This window comes from Cupressus sempervirens, chromosome 3, assembly GCF_028749045.1.
Source record: "Cupressus sempervirens isolate cs-2001-9-10 chromosome 3, ASM2874904v1, whole genome shotgun sequence".
Classification (NCBI taxonomy): Eukaryota; Viridiplantae; Streptophyta; class Pinopsida; order Cupressales; family Cupressaceae; genus Cupressus; species Cupressus sempervirens.
In genome coordinates this window covers 1093238349-1093257769 of record NC_143120.1, presented here as the reverse complement: position 1 = coordinate 1093257769, position 19421 = coordinate 1093238349, and positions in this window count along the sequence as shown.

Here is a 19421-nt window from a genome sequence, read left to right as displayed (position 1 = left end):
TTCTTCAGTGGAATGGATTCTTGACTCAGGTGCCTCATATCATATGGGTTCTTCAAAAGGAGATTTTTCTTCATTAAAGCAGTCCAAGGTACTGCACATCTTTGTACGAGATAATACAAAAATGGAAGTTGAAGGGAAAGGACAAGTGGAGATAGAAAATGGGGAATTCAAAGATGTTCTCTATGTTCCTAACCTAAGTTCTAATCTCCTCTCAATTTACCAAATCACTCACCTTGGAGATGGAAATAAAGTTGAGTTCCTTCTAGATTTAGTAATGGTGCACACTCTCAAAGATGATTCATTGGTTGTACTGGGAAAGTTAATCATGACACAAGGTTGTATTCTTTCTCCCACTTTGTGCCTAAGTCTCCTTCACATGCTTTGTTGACTCAATATCATCCACAAATCAAATTATGGCATGAGTGGTATGGACATCTTGCCTTCCGCTATCTTCAACAACTTTTCTCAAACAATATGGTCAAAGGTCTACCTTCAATCAAATTTTCTCAAGGTGAATGTTCAACATGTTTAGTGAATATCCATCTAGAGGAAAAGTTTACTAAAGGGAAGTCTTCAAGAGCACCAGTTGTTCTTCAGTTGGTTCACATGGTACTAGTAGGTCCTTTTGCAGTGACATCAATTAGCCAGGGTCACTTCATACTCACTTTCATTGATGACTTTTCATGCTACACTTGGGTCTACTTTCTTCATCACAAGAATGAAGTGTTGGACAAGTTTCTAGCCTTCAAGACTCATGTTGAACAGAAATAAAGGAAAGCCATCAAAGTTCTGAGGATTGACAATGAAGGTAGATATGTGAACAAAAGACTTAAAGACTTTTGCAAACTCGAGGGTATTGATCTTCAGAATCCACCAGCATTCAATCTGCAAAAGATAGATATTGCAGCGCTGAGGTTACAAACTCTTAAGTCCATGGCAAGTTGCATGATACAAACCAAGTCTCTAGATCCTACACTTGAAGTCGAAGCAATCAACAATGCCAATCACATACTTAACAGGTCTCCTCATAATGCCTTCGATGGAAAGACACCTTTTGAGGCATGGTGTGGCATAAAACTAGTTGTGAGTCACTTCAAAGTCTTTAGTTGTCTAGCATGGGAAAACATATCTTCTATGGGATGCAAGGCACCACCACCTAGGCCTTGTACTTTCATCATATATGAAGATGGTGTTAAGGCATACAGACTTATGGATCTTAAGACTCATGATATTTTCATAGAGAGGAATGTTCACTTTGAGGAAAGTTCACCTAGCTTATCATCTAATCCTCTCCACACTTCATACATTGTGGAAACTGATAGTGACACCAACAATAGTGGTTCAACAAATTTATATATGTGGGATCCTATTGACAGATGTAGAGAGAGGTCATGACATCAGCACATTTCACATGCATATATTGCTATAGTGATAGGTCCAACATAGTAGGGTACACCTCATCTTTTAGCTCCAACATCAATGGATGACTTCTTGATAGATATTTTAGGTTTGTTTGTGGAGTTATACATAGTAGATTTGGGAGACATGATTGATAATATACATCTCTTTTTTGATGAAGAAGATCCTTCTTTAGTTTTTGCAAGGGCTCAATCTAACCCTCTTGTCCATTCTCTACATCATTGATCTTCACAAGTTGATGTGATTGTGGATACTTATGTACAAAAATTGTAGGAGGTTCTATATCAGTTTAGGAGACAATAGATTCTTTGGGATAGGCTCTACGTACATCCTTGCTAGATCTAACATTGTTCTTTTCAGTAGCATTGGAAGGGGCGATAGTCAGTATTGACATAGGGATAGTTGAGCAGGTTTGAGAGGCGTCATTGATCATCGAGATTCTTTCTACACACAAGGGAAGCATCTCTTATGTACCTCGGATATTGTTTCTTCCAAAGCGGAAGAACATTATTCAATAGTCCTAAATCAACTTCTACATCAGAGTAGCTATCACTGATTGGCACTCTACATTTGGCGAGGGGGAGGGGAGACTACCTTGTCTCTCTTCTTCTTCTCTTGTGTGGGGAACCTTTTCCTCTTTTGGGATTGTGTTCTTCTCGTATTTCTCTATCATATATACTTGATGTATGTCATAATGGGGGGGTCTTAATTACTCCATCCATCCATGCATCTTGTTTTTTCATCTCTCTTTTTGGGGGAGGGTTTTTCCCATGAGGTTTTCCCTCTTTCTCTAATTTATGAGAGATTGCATTTCATTATATACATGGGTGCCTAACATGGCCTAGTAGCTGAGACCCATCATGCATTTCATCCTAGCTTTCGTAAGCTTAAGTGCATTCCTCTAAGTTGCACTTAAGGGAGGGTGTTGGTGTAAATAAGTATTTACTTATTACACTTTACTTAATTTTACTTAGGTTAATGCATTATTTTATTATTATGCATTATTATATTATCTCTTAGTTGAGACACTTTGGAGTTTGCGTACTCTTATGAGTTGTCATGTAGATGCACTCCTAATTTAGCACATGGTGTCTACAACATTATGTTGTGTGCTACACCTTTGTAGGCTTATCCTCTCATCATCGCACTTACTCCTATGCTTAATGGAGGATAACCCATATCTGGTGGACATGTGCCTGGTTGTATGACTTATCATGTTGATAATTCCTATGCATTCTAGAAGCATTCTAGAGGCCTTTATATACAGGCACTCCTGGTGTACTTACATCCATATTGAATGAATATCATACCGTCATTCTAATCATACTCTTTTGGTCTACTATTGTGCTTTTGCTCGAGTTCCTTGGCCTTGTAATTGATGAAATACATTCACAAACTTAGGATGTAATTATCACACAAAACCAAATTAGTTTCATTCTCCAATCCTAGAAAAATGTTTTTCAATCTCTATCTTTTATGAATCCAAGGGGTTTCATCCTTGGATCTAGTTCTTTAAATATAAGGCTAGAAATGATATAACAAGGGTTTAATGATTGCAAAATAAATGGTTTTCTTTAATGCACAAAAATTTAATCATTAAATAGATAACTAGACCTATGGTTGGTCCCAATAAGTACGTGACATGTGTAGATGTGGGCATTGGTACTCATTTCCACCTTTTCCACTTAAATTTTGAATTTGTCTTTTCCTACTTAAAATAAATTTGACTAAATATTTTGTGTTAGAAGGTAAACTTTTTGTCCCTTTTCTTTATGATGTCTCACTTTTTGCAAACTCGTGAACCTCAATGCACTTTTGGACTATTTGTAAGCTAGTGATTTTCTTGAAAATATTAACTTATCACACTTTCAAAGATCTTGTAAGCTTCCAAACTTTGCAAGATTTAAAGCTTCTACATCTTTTTCCAAAAATTTTCAATCTTTTCTTCCCCCCTCTCATATTCGTTCTAGCTTCTTATTTTTAATCTTTTATATATATAAGTTCCTTGCGAAAGGATAGATCTTGTTAAGAGTCAATGAAATATAATCAATATATAGAGTCCCTATTAGGAGACTTTAAATCCACGTTGAAAGATTCCAACTCTATTAGGAGTTGTGCTAACCCTATTAGGAGTTGAAAGGATGGCAACAAAACTGACTATCCAAATAGCCTCAAAATAGTCTTCATTGGACAATATTTTGGATAAGTATATCCAAGATCTAAATCGAGTAAACAAAAAATCCTTTGCCAAAGTTACTTTGAAGCTCACAATAAATCCTCAACATTGATCTCTGCTCTGCTCAGAGCCAGATTCGCATTCAAGTTCACATTAATAAACATCCACATTGGATCTTAGTGATCTACAAGTTTGCATAACAAAATGATCTCACTGATGAGTACAACTATGGAAATAATCTTTCCTTTATACCAAGTCCTAATAAAAATTATTGAGTTGGTCTTAAGGATAATCTAATTTACATTAAGATGTTACAATACATGTTACATTACAATTAAAGTCTTCCTTTAAAGACATTTTCTCTAGTTAGCTCACAGGAAACATCTTTTGAATAGTCTTGTCAAACCTCACAGAATGGACATCTATTTTTGCCATCTAGAACATAGAATCCTAAACATTTCTTTGACCATCTTCTAAGACTGCTTAACCAAATTCTATCTTTGTTGTAAGATATAATCAATTTACCAATACCCACTTTCTAGAAACTCTCTTTGAAAGATGCCTCTAGAAAACATCACATAACTCTGACATTTCTTCAAAAAAAATTCAGCACTCATAACTATAACATCTCTATATATCACTAAATATACTACTGACTATGCATAATCCAACTCATTGACGGTTGACTACACAAATTAAATATTCATGTATAACTTTAATAATCTTCATAGAATTAAATCTATGTTGACATCAATGAAAAACATGTTAGCATGAATCCTAATGGTACTACCTTGGGGGAGTATCCTAAGCATTGTAGATCATATGGTAGTACTGACATGTTGCATTCATGATTGTGTTTTTCATTGATGTCAACATAGTAGTAATTCTATCAACACTGGCAGAATAGCAAACATAGATCATACTTGTACGCATAGGGTTTTGATTGTCTAGTGATGTGCAGTTGAGGATATGTTCTACACTATGTCCTAATGTCAAGTTTTAATGTGCATAAAGTAAGTTGAAGACATACGAAAGATATGCCTAATTTATAGAGCAGTGCATAGACAAAATTGTTGGAAATACAATAGGGAAAGTAAACTCTGAGAGGGAGAGGGGGGGTGAATTACTCCTTCAAAACTTTAACCATACATTCATTCACCACACATCCATCTCATAATTGTGCATGTAAACTGCAATAGTTAGTTAAACATACTCATCCATAGTATGAAAGAAAATAACATTCAACACATGTATGACACAAGATATTTGGTTACCCAAAAACCCTCTAATGAGAAGGTAAATTTGGGGTGGGGATGATACCCACAAATCCCCACTATTATAGTAATAAAGTGTATCCAATGAAGGTTACAATGTTTGATCATGAAACATGATCTACCCTGTGAAAGGTCTACCCTATCAAATGCTTACAAGATTGTTAGATCTTACCCTGTTAAAGGATTTCAACACTATGTTAGAAGTGTGCCTGGTAAAAGGACTTTAACTTACAATGAAGTAAGCACCCTATTAAAGGATTTACAACAACTTGTTAAGACTACTATGTTAAGAGATTTAACGGATTCACCTGTTAGAATGTCTCAGCAATGATCCTATCATTAGCACTCTAATGCTAGATAACATATCACCTCTTTCCTGATGTGTACTTGATCCTCACTAATTAGATGTATCTCTTATGTTGTTTAATTCCTTTCCTCTTTTTCTCCTCTAACTGATTCTTAAATGTATCTCAGTTCACAATTCCTTAGTCACCATGAATGCCCTATTTGCACATGCAAACTTCTCTCTTTTTTCCTTTTCACACTCATAAAAGGTTTAGGGTTTATCCTCCTTAAGATGACCTAGGTGACTTAGGGTTAGGTATGAATCAATACTTGTGATTCACCCATAGTTTCGCTTAATCCCTCCCTTTTTATGATTGGTTACATGTACTATATAGGGATCCTCAATAAAGATTCGACCTTATCATCTAGGATCACAAAAAAATCCTCAAGTTGGCTCCAAAATGGTTTACATAGTAGTTTGTGCCATTATAAACAACTATGTCAAAATTGCACTATTATCTCTTCAATGTTGTAACTTCAACTTTGAATGACTCAACATCTGAATGACTTTGCACTTACTATCTGTTGGACACTTACTAGTTACTCAACATATACTATATATCTCTTGCTCGACATATACTATCTAACAACTTATGCTCAACATACATTACTTGTTCAGCATGAACTAAGTAAATGACTTAAGTATATTGTCGCTCATATGTCAAAACCAATTTGAGATTAACAATCTCCCCTTTGACATGAGTGACAAAATACTTGGTCATACATGAATAACCTTAGCCTTTCAAGAATAACTTAGATAATATCCATTTAGTATTTGTATTACATATAGAATTTCAAAAGTTCAAAATTTTGCAAAACTTATGACTTATTTGTCATACCTCAAAATTTAATAACTCCCCCTGAGTTGATTATTCTATTTCAATCTAAAATTGAATACTCTTGCTGAGTAGATCTTCCACACTGACTCTATCTCTATTTGGTCTCCCCCAAAACTTATCTCTCCTTTCATGCATTCTCCCCCTTTCTTCATTCTCTCCCTTCATTTGTTCTCCCTTTTGACACTTATGTCATGGGTTGTACACGAATTGTGTGTTTATCTAAGAAATTTTTATGGACCTTAATTATTATCTTCAGAGTTGCATCCCTATTATCACATACTACTTCCAATGATTTAATTTGGGTAGATAACTCAGCAATGAGGTGAACTAAGCCTTCATGTGTAGAAATATGAGGATCTTTCTTCATCATTATTTCTACAAAGACTAGTTCCTGGTATAGTATCTCCATATGTGGGGTCAACATATACTGAATACTAATTAATGTAGTCCAAATGTTTGCATCTTCAATATGTAGGGCTGCCAACTGACCTTGGGAGTTCATCATAGTCTTGAAGTTCTTTTGGCTCTTTGTTAGAGAATTGGGTAGAGTAGTACATGTTAGCTTCATATCTCCTTGTAGAGTGTCAATATGTTATTGTACTTCTTGTGTGAATAGAGTTGTATCACACAATTTGGTGTAAAGAGAGAAAATATTCTCTAATACTTTCTTCACACCCTCAATCTTGGTTGCTAACTCAACTTGGTGTAGTGCAATGACACTAGATATCTGTTCATCCACCTTGACTTGAGATTTCTTCTTACACCATTCCAATAATTTGACATTGGTATCTAGGTCTTCATCATTGATTTTCTCTACAATATTTTCCAACTGCTCAATGATGGGCTTGGCTTCATCAAGTGCAAGGAGGCTGAATGCATCAAGAAATATGTCATTGATGTCACGGAGTGTTTTTTTCTACTTGTGCTCCCTTCTAAGAAGTTCTTGGTGTTTCTTCTTTGCTAGAGCATCTTGTAATATGCTCATTTTCTCTATTGTGATTGTAGTAAGATCATACTTTGGTAACTCAATCACCTCATCTAAGTTGATGACACCATAGGATGTAACCTCATCAACCTTAGATGTGCTAGGACTTGGCCTTGAGGCTTGCAAAGGTGTAGCTTCAGTACTCGGCCTGTGAAGTGCTTGACTAAGAGTAGGAGTAGTAGTGTTTGGTAAGGTAACTAGTGTATGTATTGCTATTACTTCCTTTAGATTCATAGTAAAGACTAAATCTTAAGTCCTATTCTTCTCCTTCTCTTTGATCTCTTCTCCACCTTGTGCTTGTGGTGTAGGTGTAGGACTAGCTTCCTAACTTGTTTGAACTGGTCTCCTTTCTTTTTCAATTATTGCAGTTGTAGGTACCTTGATGTTGATATGTGAAGGCTTGATTTCTTTCTTGTGGTATACTACCATGTGTATGGTAGGTTGCATCTTTGTAGATTGAGAGGGGGCACTTGATAATGCTTGATTTTTCTCCCCTGTAGATGCCAACTATTCCTTCTCAATCTCATCCACATTCACTGATACAGGATGACTACATAATTTTGCATTGGTGGTGGAATTAGTTAATATCTTCTGCATATCCTCCTATGTTAGGGGATTGATGTTCTGAATGGTGGTGTCAGACACATCTTTAACCTTTACTATATCTTCTTGAGGACTCACACTCGACATTTGTTCTACTAGTACATTCTAGTCTAGTTGTTGCTCTTCTTCAACTATTGCCTTTGTAGTTCCTTCCATGTGTACTTCCATCATAGATTCATCATTTGTTTCTTCAACTACCTCTTCCTTTATTTTGTCTTCACCTACTTCTTGAGGTTCTTTCTCAATAGCCTTTTGTGTTGTTATCCCATAAGTTACCTTGCATATTTATGTGCTTTTCTAGACAACAGCTTCAATCTTGTTCTATAAAATGTTAAAAGCTTGACACTTTGGAGCAAATCTTCCCTTGTAATTATCAATAACTTTTTTCATCTCAAATTTGTCCAAATCTAGCATCACTCTTGCAAGTGTGGTCTCTCTAATATTTATCTTTGTCCTGAGACTATATTTCCACCTTTTCTCAACTCTATCATATAGGCTCTTTGGTAAAGATTTGGCAATCTCAATTGGATTCATCTTAAAATTTGTCATCATGGCATATATAGGCTCTTCTAATTTATCCATATCTAACTTCCCAAGTTTATCAAACTTAACATGTGTAAATCCACTTAAATCAACATTTTTCTTAATATTTTCACACAAGTTGTCCAAATCAGAAGAGGGAATATGACTTACCACTTTGAATTGGCTATTATCATTTGAATCTATCCTCTCCTCATCTAATTCAGCAGGGGTAATATACTTCCTTCTTTTCTTCTGCTCAGGTTCATCTCCTTTTGTAGCTATACTAGTTCTCTTGCCTTTGGGCTTCTGAACCTCCTGAGTCTTCTTGGCAGTAGCTCTAGTGTTAGCCTTGGTAATAGGAACTATAGGATTTTGTTGTGAAGATTTGAGAACCTTTTTAGGTTTTCTTGGTTCTAGCTTCTTTTCTTTCATCTTCTTTTCTTTTGTGGCAATAGGTACTTCATTGGCTTCTTCTCCCTCGACACCTTCATCAACTTGTGCTTCTTCTTCTCCTTGGTCCTCACCTTGACCCTATGTGATAGCAAGTTGTGCTTGGATAGGTGTATCGTCATCATCTTCATTATCTTCTTCTTCAAATTCATCTACTTCTACCCCTTCACTAAATTGTTCTTTGAGTTTCTTCACAAGCTTATTCTTTTTCCTCATCATAGGAGTTGTCTTTAAATCCATTGTGATCTTTGAATTTGTTACATCATAGTTTCCAAAAGCAGTAGCATCCTTATCTACTTCTTTTTCCAGTGAAGAAGTGATGGTAGCAGATGCCTCATCAACATTAATCTCATAAGGCAATGGTATGAGCCATCTCACCCTTGGAACAACAAATTGAACATATGTGAAATCAACATCAACTAGAAAACAAACATCATTGAAATAATTCTCTACTATTGATACTAGAATCCTCTATCTTTGTTTCATTGACTTCTTAAAGTCTTCAAAAATAGCTAGTCATCACACTCTCAAAATTATCTCCAAGTTGCTCTATAAATTTACCAATCTGCACTGCAACCAATCTATTAGTCTTCCAAGATACTTTCCCAAATGTGGGAAAAGTGTTCTAGAAATAGAAAAATATACAAACAAGTATTGAACCAAATTTGCATTGTGCACTTTTTATTTTCCTTATGGCTCCCAAGTTCTCAGATAACTATTGGAGTTGTAACTCAACAAGGTCATAAGAGTGGTCTCTCTTCACTATCTTGTAACCCAAATCCACAACCATACATGATATACTATTTAACCTACTAGATTGAAAGAACTTATGTGCAATAATTCTTATTGCAAAAGAAACTAGGGGATCATAAATTGTGTCTATGGTCATTCCACTCTTGTTCCATAGTGCCCCTACATTCTTGTCAATTGCCTCGTTTGCATCATTGCTCATTCTCTTATGTCTATCTAGGGTTGGATACCTTGTCACTCTATGAATGATCCTCTTTGTGATTTTTATAGGGCCATCCTCCAACCATATAGAATTATCATGAATTCTACTAAGAAAAATCTTAATCCATTATGTTTTGAACAGGTTTGGAAAATCTAGGGCATGGGTTAACTCTTTTTTCCCTACAGCCTTGAATTCTTCTTTTAATATTCCATTCTCACACAATTTTCCATATAAATACCTTATCTCCATGTCTCTAATGCTTCCAACCTTGCAAGTGTAGCAACACCTTACATCTTGTATCATCAAAACTTGTGGTGGTATCATCAATAATGCACCAAATGAGACTCCTTTATATGCAATGTTAGGAATTGCTAAAAAATGTAGTTGTTTGATCTCATTACTTATCAATTGAACATTCAAAACTTCCTTTCCTTCCTTAACTGCAGCAACAAAAGAACTAGATGCCATATCAACAAACTAGGGTTTACAAAAATTTAAACAATGTAGCTCGACACACAATAAATACTTTAAAATTTTGATGACTGGTGTCGAGTAGGAATTGAATTCACTTTACAAATGCTTGAATCCTTCTATCCAATTCACCTTTAGCTCTTCATGCTCTCTCCAAATTTGAATGATTGCAAATGAGTCTAAAATTGACCATATAGCCCTTAAAAATTCACAATAAATTCTCAGTGCTTACATAGTTGTAAGCTCGGCTCCAATAGAAATTCTATCTCACTCAACTTCCATGTAATTTCCTTCACTCTCAACAACCACTACAAGCTCGGCCAACACTATTGCCTTTGATAGCTCGACATCAACTAACTTTCACTCAGAAACCATAGTAAAAAATTTCATGCTCAACAACAACATGAAAACTTATAGATTTCTTCTAAGTTCTAAACAATACTTTGCATCTTACTTGATGCATATATGATCTTTTTAGAACTTAATCCTTGGAACTGATGTAAAATTGAACTTTGAAATATCAATCCCATACATACCTCTTAATTTCCTAGTTAGGGATGGTGTGATCACCTGATCCATTGGATGATGTGTTCCCATCTAAACTTGATGTGCTACACTCTTACTTCTTCTTCCATGTCTTGTTCATTTGCACTTTGACTTCTTCAAAATCAACCTTTCCTTTTCCTTTATTGAACTCACTACTAGGTTCTTTTGACCTTGTTGGATAATTTCTACTGATGTGACCAATCTTCAAATAGCTAAATCATGTAGTTTGACTCAACCATCTTTTGTAGTTTCTTTTGAAATGTGTTCTAATGCAATTGTTAGCAACATATCCATATTCTTGATAATAGTGACATCTATACCTTGTATTATAATCCCAATTGTAAGAGTTGCCACTGTGCTTTACCTTTGTTTGCTTGTTTGATGACCACTTGGGCTTAGATCTGCACTCATATGTTCTATGCCCATACTTCTGACAGTTAAAGTAGTATCCTTAAAATCTTTGTGTGCTTATGGTCTTGGTTCTGCATTCATGTGCCTGATGTCCTTTCTTGTTGCACTTGTGGCATGACCCACAAACTTCTACTTAGGATTTTGATTTGCAGTCTTGCTTCTATAAACATTAGCAATATGTCCTAATTTTCCACAATTATGGCAATTACATTTGGAGTTCTCACCATCGACATTCCTTTGTTCACTACTTTTAGATGATTCTCCTTCTTCAGTATTAGTGTAACCCAATCCAACAGTATCACTGTGTGATCTAGGAGATCTCACCAATTGCTCAAAATACTTGATGGCTTTACTAGGTCTATTGAAACTTTCAAAAAATTCTTTTTCTCTTTTGAGAACATTTCTTAGTTGTTCATTCTGCAATTTTAGTGTTGTGATCTCAATAACTTTTCCATTCAATTCATGATTTACAATCATCATTTGATTCAATGTTTCCAGTTGCATGTGAGCAATCCTATTCACCTATAATGTCTTCTCTTCTAGTCTACTGGTCATTATCCTTTTGTTATCTTCAATCATGACTTTGTCTTCTTCAACTTTCTTTTTGTGTTCAGTCACCTCACATAGCAATACTAATTGGACTTCTTGTTCTATTTTGAGATTTCTAACTTCTTTAGTTAGGGCTCCATTATTTTCCATTAGATCTGCAACTACTACATCAAATTCACTTGTGTTTCCATCTACAAATAATCAAATAATGTCTATCTCTTGATAATGTGTGTCATTCTCTTCAATAGCTATCTCTTTCCTTTTTTTCAATTATCATTGTAACTCATCTCTTACTTCATTCAATTGATGTAGGGAAAGCTATATTTCAATCTTCTGGTTATCAATAATCTTTCCCAACTTGTAGAATTCCATCTTCATGATCTTTCCTCAAAGTTGCAAAGCTTTCCTTTCTAGAGAACCTTTGCTTTGATACCAATTGTTGGAAATACAATAGGGAAGTAAACTCTGAGAGGTGTGGGGAGGTGAATTAATCCTTCAGAACTTTAACCATAAATTCATTCACCACACATCCATCTAATAATTGTGCATGTAAACTAAAATAGCTAGTTAAGCATATTCATCCATAGTATGAAAGAAAATAACATTCAACACATGTATGACACAAGATATTTGGTTACCCAGAAAGCCTCCAATGAGAAGGTAAAACTGGGGTGGGGATGGAACCCACAAATCTCCACTACTACAGTAATAAAGTATATCCAATGAAGGTTACAATATTTGATCATGAAACATGATCTACCCTATGAAAGGTCTACCATGTTAAAGGTTTACAAGATTGTTAGATCTTACCCCATTAAAGGATTTCAACACCTTATTAGAAGTGTGCCTTAAAAAAGGACTTTAACTTACAATGGAGTAAGAACCATGTTAAAGGATTTACAACAACCTGTTAGGACTACTTTGTTAAGAGATTTAACTCATTCACCTATTAAAATGTCTTAGCAATGATCCTACAGTTAGCATTCTACTTCTAAATGTCTTAGCAATGATCCTACAGTTAGCATTCTGCTTCTAGATAATAGATCACCTCTTTCCCAATGTGTACTTCATCCTCACTAGTCAGATGTATCTCTTCTTTCCTCTAATTCCTTTCCTCTTGTTCTCCTCTAACTGATTCTGCATTGTATCTTAGTTCACAATACCTTAGTCACCATGAATGCTCTGTTTGCGCATGAAAACTTGTCTCTTTTTTCCTTTTCACACTCATAAAAATTTAGGGTTTTTCCTCCTTAAGAAGACCTAGGTGACTTAGCGTTAGTTATGAATCAATGATTGTGATTCACCCATATTACCGCTTAATCCTTCCCTTTTTCTAGTTGGTTGCATGTACTACATAGGGATCCTCAATAAAGATTCATCCTTATCATCTAGGATCACAAAAAAAAATTCAAGTCAGCTCCAAAACTGTTTACATAGTAGTTTGTGCCATTATAAAAAACTATGTTAAAACTATATTACTTGGCACTTGAAGTGTCTAATGCTCAGCATCCACTATCTCTTCAATGTTGTAACTAGACCTCTGAATGACTTAGCATCCACTAATCACTTGACATCTGAATGACTTGACACTTACTATATGCTCGACACTTGAGTGACTCAGCACTTACTAGTTTCTCGACATATACTATCTGATGACTTATGCTCGGCATTCATTACTTGTTTGGCATGAACTAAGTAAATGACTTAAGTATATTGCCACTCATATGTCAAAACCAATCTGAGATTAACAAGAATACCTAAGAAGCAATTTCTGGTGATTGCATTATATCTTCTTGCAGAGATATAATCAGGTAATGTGTAGTCAATCAATGATCGATGACAGTCTAATGGTAATGTCAATGAATGCACAAGTCTCAAATTCATATGTGTGAAGTTTTTTAAAGACTATATGTTGGTAATATGGCTAGTTAGATGTCTAAAGTATTGTAATTTATGGAAACAATGTATTTGGTATTTCGTTCATGCAATCATAGTGATTAAATTGTCTAAGTGTTAGAAATATTACTATAGTATAGAGATAGATACAACATGTATGAATGACTGAGTTCAAGTTAGGACATGCATAGTTAAGGATTGATAGATGACAATGTAATGATGATGTATATCAGTGCACAGACCTATATAGATAGTACAACACAAGTTACAATTAAATTACCAATTTAGGTAATCATCAAAGAAGAAAAAAGCATGATAGTATATTGAATATAGGGATTAAAGAATTATTTTGGTAACAAAATACTTAATAATGTTGAGCTAACATTTTAGATGTTAAACCCTAAGTGGTTTTACATTGAGTCAAGCGTGTGAATGCATCAAGGCCGACTAAGTAGAGATTTACCAATTTGTGAGATATAAGTAATGATCATATCTTGCACAGATAGTGGGAAGTATTTATGTGATGTGAACTATTGTGAAGAAATCTTATTTGATGTGTGAGACTTATGTGATGTAAAATCTAATGTATAATTAGAGAAAGTGTGATTTACAATAGTGAGACAATATTTTATAAATTGTATAAATTGCATGTTAGGGTAGTGGGCTCTTCTTACATACATTGTATTCAATATACCAACTCCTAACAGGGTTGAAGAAACTCCTAACAAGGTTGAGTCTTTTAACAGGGCCTAGCTCTCTAACAAGGACTCGAGACACTATATGTATTTCTTAGAGTGCTAATAGGGTCAATATCCTTAACATGATTCTTTTTTCTAGTGGATCATCTTGTGGGTATCATCCCCACCAGAGGTTTTCCCTTGGCCAAGGTTTTCCTAGTTAACAAATAATGGTATTATGAGTTCTCATTGTGCAGGGTTATATTTAATGTTCATCATTATTGGTTTACTTTCATATACAAGTTGTAAAGTAATTAACAATATCCATTTGTGGGAAAAAGTTTTTAGAATATTGATTCACCAACCCACCCCCTCCTCAGTGTTATCTATTTCTAACAATTGGTATCAAAGAACAGTTACTCAAAAGAGGCTTGACAGCTTGAGTAAGATCCCTATGGATATGGAATAGTTGAAGAGAAATATTGAAGAAGCTCTTGAACAAATTGATCTTCTTACAGAAGAAAGAGACAATCTAAAAGATAGGTATGAGGATACAAAAGTCTACATTGGTAAACTAAAAGATAAGATAGATGATTTGAAATGTAAGAAGAACCAAGTGAGCTAATTAGTAGTAATGATGAAATATAAATTCTAAAGAAAGAAAATGAGATCTTGAAGCCTTGAGTTGAAAATTGTTGAACTTAAGTTGAGTCTTAGGAAAAATGACAGTAAGAATGAACTTGATCTAAAATATGAGAATAAAAACCTCATACTGTAGTTGAGTCAAGCAACATCTAAATTAGATTCTATCAAGATTGAGCATGCATAATTAGAAAAATATAATATCATTATGAAAGGAGAATTGACACAAGCTAAGCAACAGTTAGAGAAACATTATTCCATTAGTGATAAAATTGATGAACAAACATTTCACCAAAGACCCTCATATGACAAGACAAGTCTTGGATACCTTATTGGATAAAAGTCAGCCAAGAAAGTTTAAATTAGGAAAGAACCATATCTAGTTGTTGAAACCCCTAAAGAAAGTGATCAAAGTAAGATTGACTCATAATTACCTAAGGAAGTTCTCCATTTATCTATAAAACATCCTAAACCAAAGGAAATAGAGCAAGTTGATAAACCTAAGAAAGATGAACCATCCAAGGAAGTTAGACATGAATTCAGAGGCAGATGTTTCATATGCAATGAAGTTGGTTATATGAAAAGAGATTGCACAAGTAAGTCATTTAAACCTATTACTAATTTCTATTTTTGTAATTGTCATGGTTATGGACATAAAGCAATAGATTGTAAGAAACCTAAGTTTGATAGTAATAATGCAAACAAGATAAAGTCTGGGAATACTAACCTTGTAGGTAATGCAAGAGGAAGATCACAAAGAAGATCCAATGATGAAGAAAAACCAAATGATGAAAGGAACATGTTGTATGTTACAAATGCAACAATCTTGGATACATTGCAAGGAATTGCAGAGCACCAGAAGTCGGAATGGAATCAATTAGAGAAGGAATGCACCTATATGTTATTTATGTAATAAATTTGAATGAAAAATAAGATTTTATAGAATGGATAGAAGGAACTTCAATAGAAATTCCAATTATAGAAGGAGCAATAACATAAATGATATTAGCAATGATAGTGGTAAAAAAGAAGTAGTTAAAGAGCATGTTGATGAATTTGAAGAAGTATTTGTGAAAGATAAGGATCCAGAAAGTTCTTACATAGTTTTGGAAGAACAATATTTTGATGCACCTAGTGGAAGATTGAAGTCAACAGTTATGTATGAGTCATCCTATTTGAATTAAGCATTTCCAATAGAGGTAGATCATCAGTTGATCAGAACTGATGTTGGAAAGGGCATTAGAAGTTCTGTAGTTAATAGAAGGAAGAAGACATAGAGAGGAAGCTATGGTCAAGTGCACCAGTGTTAATATGATCACATGAAGTCATATGGTAGAAAAAAAGTTTACAATTAATATGTGATAACTTTTTGAAGTTTTAGTAGATGTGTATTTAATGTGTAGAAAGATTTAAAGTGATTTAAGGATTGCAAGCATGATTGTGAGTACCATTTGTTCGTGTAAAGATTTTGGAGAAATTTATGAACAATTTGACAACAAATTCAAGTGCAAAGTTAAGAGTTTGTATTGCAAATTATATAAGCCCTAAAATGTGACATTAAATGTATTTTATGAAGGTTGAATTAAATTATTAGTGTATGTAGTTAAGCATTATGGTAATCCAAATAGTATGTGATGTAAGTGAGAGACCGAAGTATAAATTCAAGAAATACCCATTTGTTTCTCTCATGGATGATCTGCTAGGAGTGTTTTCCCAAATCTTGTCAAATATACTTCATGTTGAAGATGTTAGAAGCTACATTCACTATAAATTTGAGAGCATTGGAGATGAGGAAATCCATAAGAATTTAGGAGTTATGTGTAATAGTGACCTAACCCTAAAAGATGTGTACACACACCTAAGTGAGCTTAATTTGATTAAGTATATGTTATACACAGAATTTGATAATCATGAATGGACCAGGATTATTCTGAGTAGAGTTCATGAAGAGGTGTTCTGGGTAGAAGATGTACTAGTCACAATTGAAAATGACCTAATTCATAAGGTCACAGGTCTAAGCAATGAAGGATGAAATCTAGCAAATGGAATGAATGTGAGAAAGGTTGTTGAAGCAAACCTTAAGACCAAATTTGATGGAAGGAATAAGAGAGTTGATCTGATTCGGGATATTGGAATTAGAATACTGAGCAAGATTGTAGGTCATAAGTTAAACCCCAGTTCTAGAGTTAACTCAGTGCTAATAGGATTTATGCATGCAACATATGTTATGGAAGTTGAGAAAAGGAAGGTAAACATGTGGAAGATAGTTAGAACACAACTGTTGGACAACATTACATAATTGAAAAAGACCAAGAATGTAGTCTTTAGATTTGAATCTTTGGGTGAATGCACAAAGTTGGGTCGCAATTCTATGGAAGTAAAATCTACAAAATGAGACCTCTTAGAAACGGGTACCCAATTTTAAAAAATGGGCACCTATTTTCAGCTCAAGTACCCGACCCTAAATTTAAAAAATGGGCACCCATTTTTACAAAATTAGGCACCCATTTTTTTAAAGTAAAAAATGAGTACCCGTTTCTAAAAAAATCAATTTTTTAGTTTTGGGGAGATTTCACATGCCACTTTTAGTTTTTCAAAATGGTACCCATTTTTTGAATTTCAAATAATGGGTGCCCATTTCTTACAACATGAGGTCGGATTTTTTTTCCTACCTCAAATTTTGGTTTGGGACGGGCTTGGTGAGACCAAGCCTATGCCTTGGCCTCTCAAGATATGGCTAAGGCATTGAACTGACAAATTCATGCCTTGCCATAATTTTTAGAGGGTCTTCCTAATTAGTTTTTTTACGAAACAAAAACCCATTAGAGCTCTCATTGTCCTAATTTCAAAAATATAAATTTTATAGTGTTATGATTTTATTTACTATTTTTGTATTTTTTTAATCAAGGGTGGTACCTAAATGTAAAATAATGATGTTCACTAAAACTTTAATAACTTTTTTATTTTATGATTTTTCTTAAATTAATTTATATGTCATCAATCTAAATTCAATTCTTTTGAAGTTAACTTTTTTTTGAAAAAGTTGAAATTTTGATCAATTTATGGTGTTCATACATGAGAGCTTTTAAAATTTACCTTTATAGCCAATTAAAAATTAATTAAAAAAAAATTCATTAAAAAATTCAAGAAAAATATTCTCATCAATATTTGGTGTGTCAAGTAACTCCATTTAAAAGGATTTGCAAAAATTCATTTAGTTGTGTCAAATTATGGTGTCTGTACATGAGCATGGTATGGTCCTGAAACAGGCATTTTGAAAAAGTGGTTTTTAAAGATCCATACCAAAAAAAAATCTATCGTATGGGTATACAAATAAATTACATATTCAAAAAGAAGATCCCAAGCACTACAATTTTTATTTCTAAAGTTTTTTAATATTTAATCTCTAAATGGCTCAAATTTTGACATCAATTGACAAAATATTTCAAAAACAGGAAAAATACTTTCACTTTTTGGCCAAAAGTGAGATACAAATTCTTGCATTGACCCCTTTGTTAACACAATTATTCTTCTATACAACCAAGCAGTTCCTTGGTATGATGAACTAGAAGAGTGATGAATGTTTGATGAATATGGTTACATAGTGTTACAGGGCCATATTAGAAAGTCAGAGATAGTTACATTGATAGAATGATGAAGACATTTTAATATGAGATGAAACTGAGATACAAAATCCCCCTCTCTATGGTGGAGAAGTATAAAGATGAGATATGTTTCATGGTAGAAACTAATACCACATGTATGGAAGTAGTAGAACCTATGCTAAAATTCATTGAACCTATGAGATATGAAATGAGTGAAGAAGTCTTTGAAAGTTATGCGCATATCATATTGTAGTTCGAGAAGGACACTGAATGTCCTAAATGGGTTACATATGAGGAAAAGGTAAGGGACGTTCATTATGAACTTCATAGCAAGGAGATCAAGAAGAATGTGGAGAAGAAAATAGAATCCATTCTTAAGGAATCTGGTATGTCAAGAGAAGAATTTAATGAAATTAAAGGGATAGCAATGGAGATGAAAGCCAATGGGAAGTCTGAGGTTTTAGAAACCACACCTATTACCATTGCAACACCATCTGAAGGTGTAATCATTGCAGGACCTATTGTGCAGACACCTACTACACCTTATGCAACAGTTGGATAGGTGCAACCAGTTAGAGCACAACATGATCAACAAAAGAAGCAATTAGAGGATGATACACCTATTGCACAAATAAATTCAAAGAGATTGGTAAAGGGAAAACAAGAACCAATACCATCCTCTAAGAAAAGGGTCAAGCAAACCACAAGTGGACCCAAGAAAAGAAGAAAGACACTACAAATCAATGATTTTGAGGAATCTGATGATGAAACTAAAGACAAGCCAAGTGAGCAAGTAGCTAAAGAAGAAAGGACACCAAACAACAAAAAAGCTTAGAAACCAAAGGTAGAAAATCTAAAAATGCAGATTATAAATGATGACAATTTTGTACAATTGAATAAGTATTATAGTTTGTATAGCAATATGGATAGAAGATAGCTATAGAATGTTATTGTAAGGAATATGATTTTTAGAAATAAGAGATTTAATAGTATACAATGTAAGATTCTAGGAGAATTAATTGTGTGAAGTAAACACAAAGGGAGACTTGGTAAGAATTT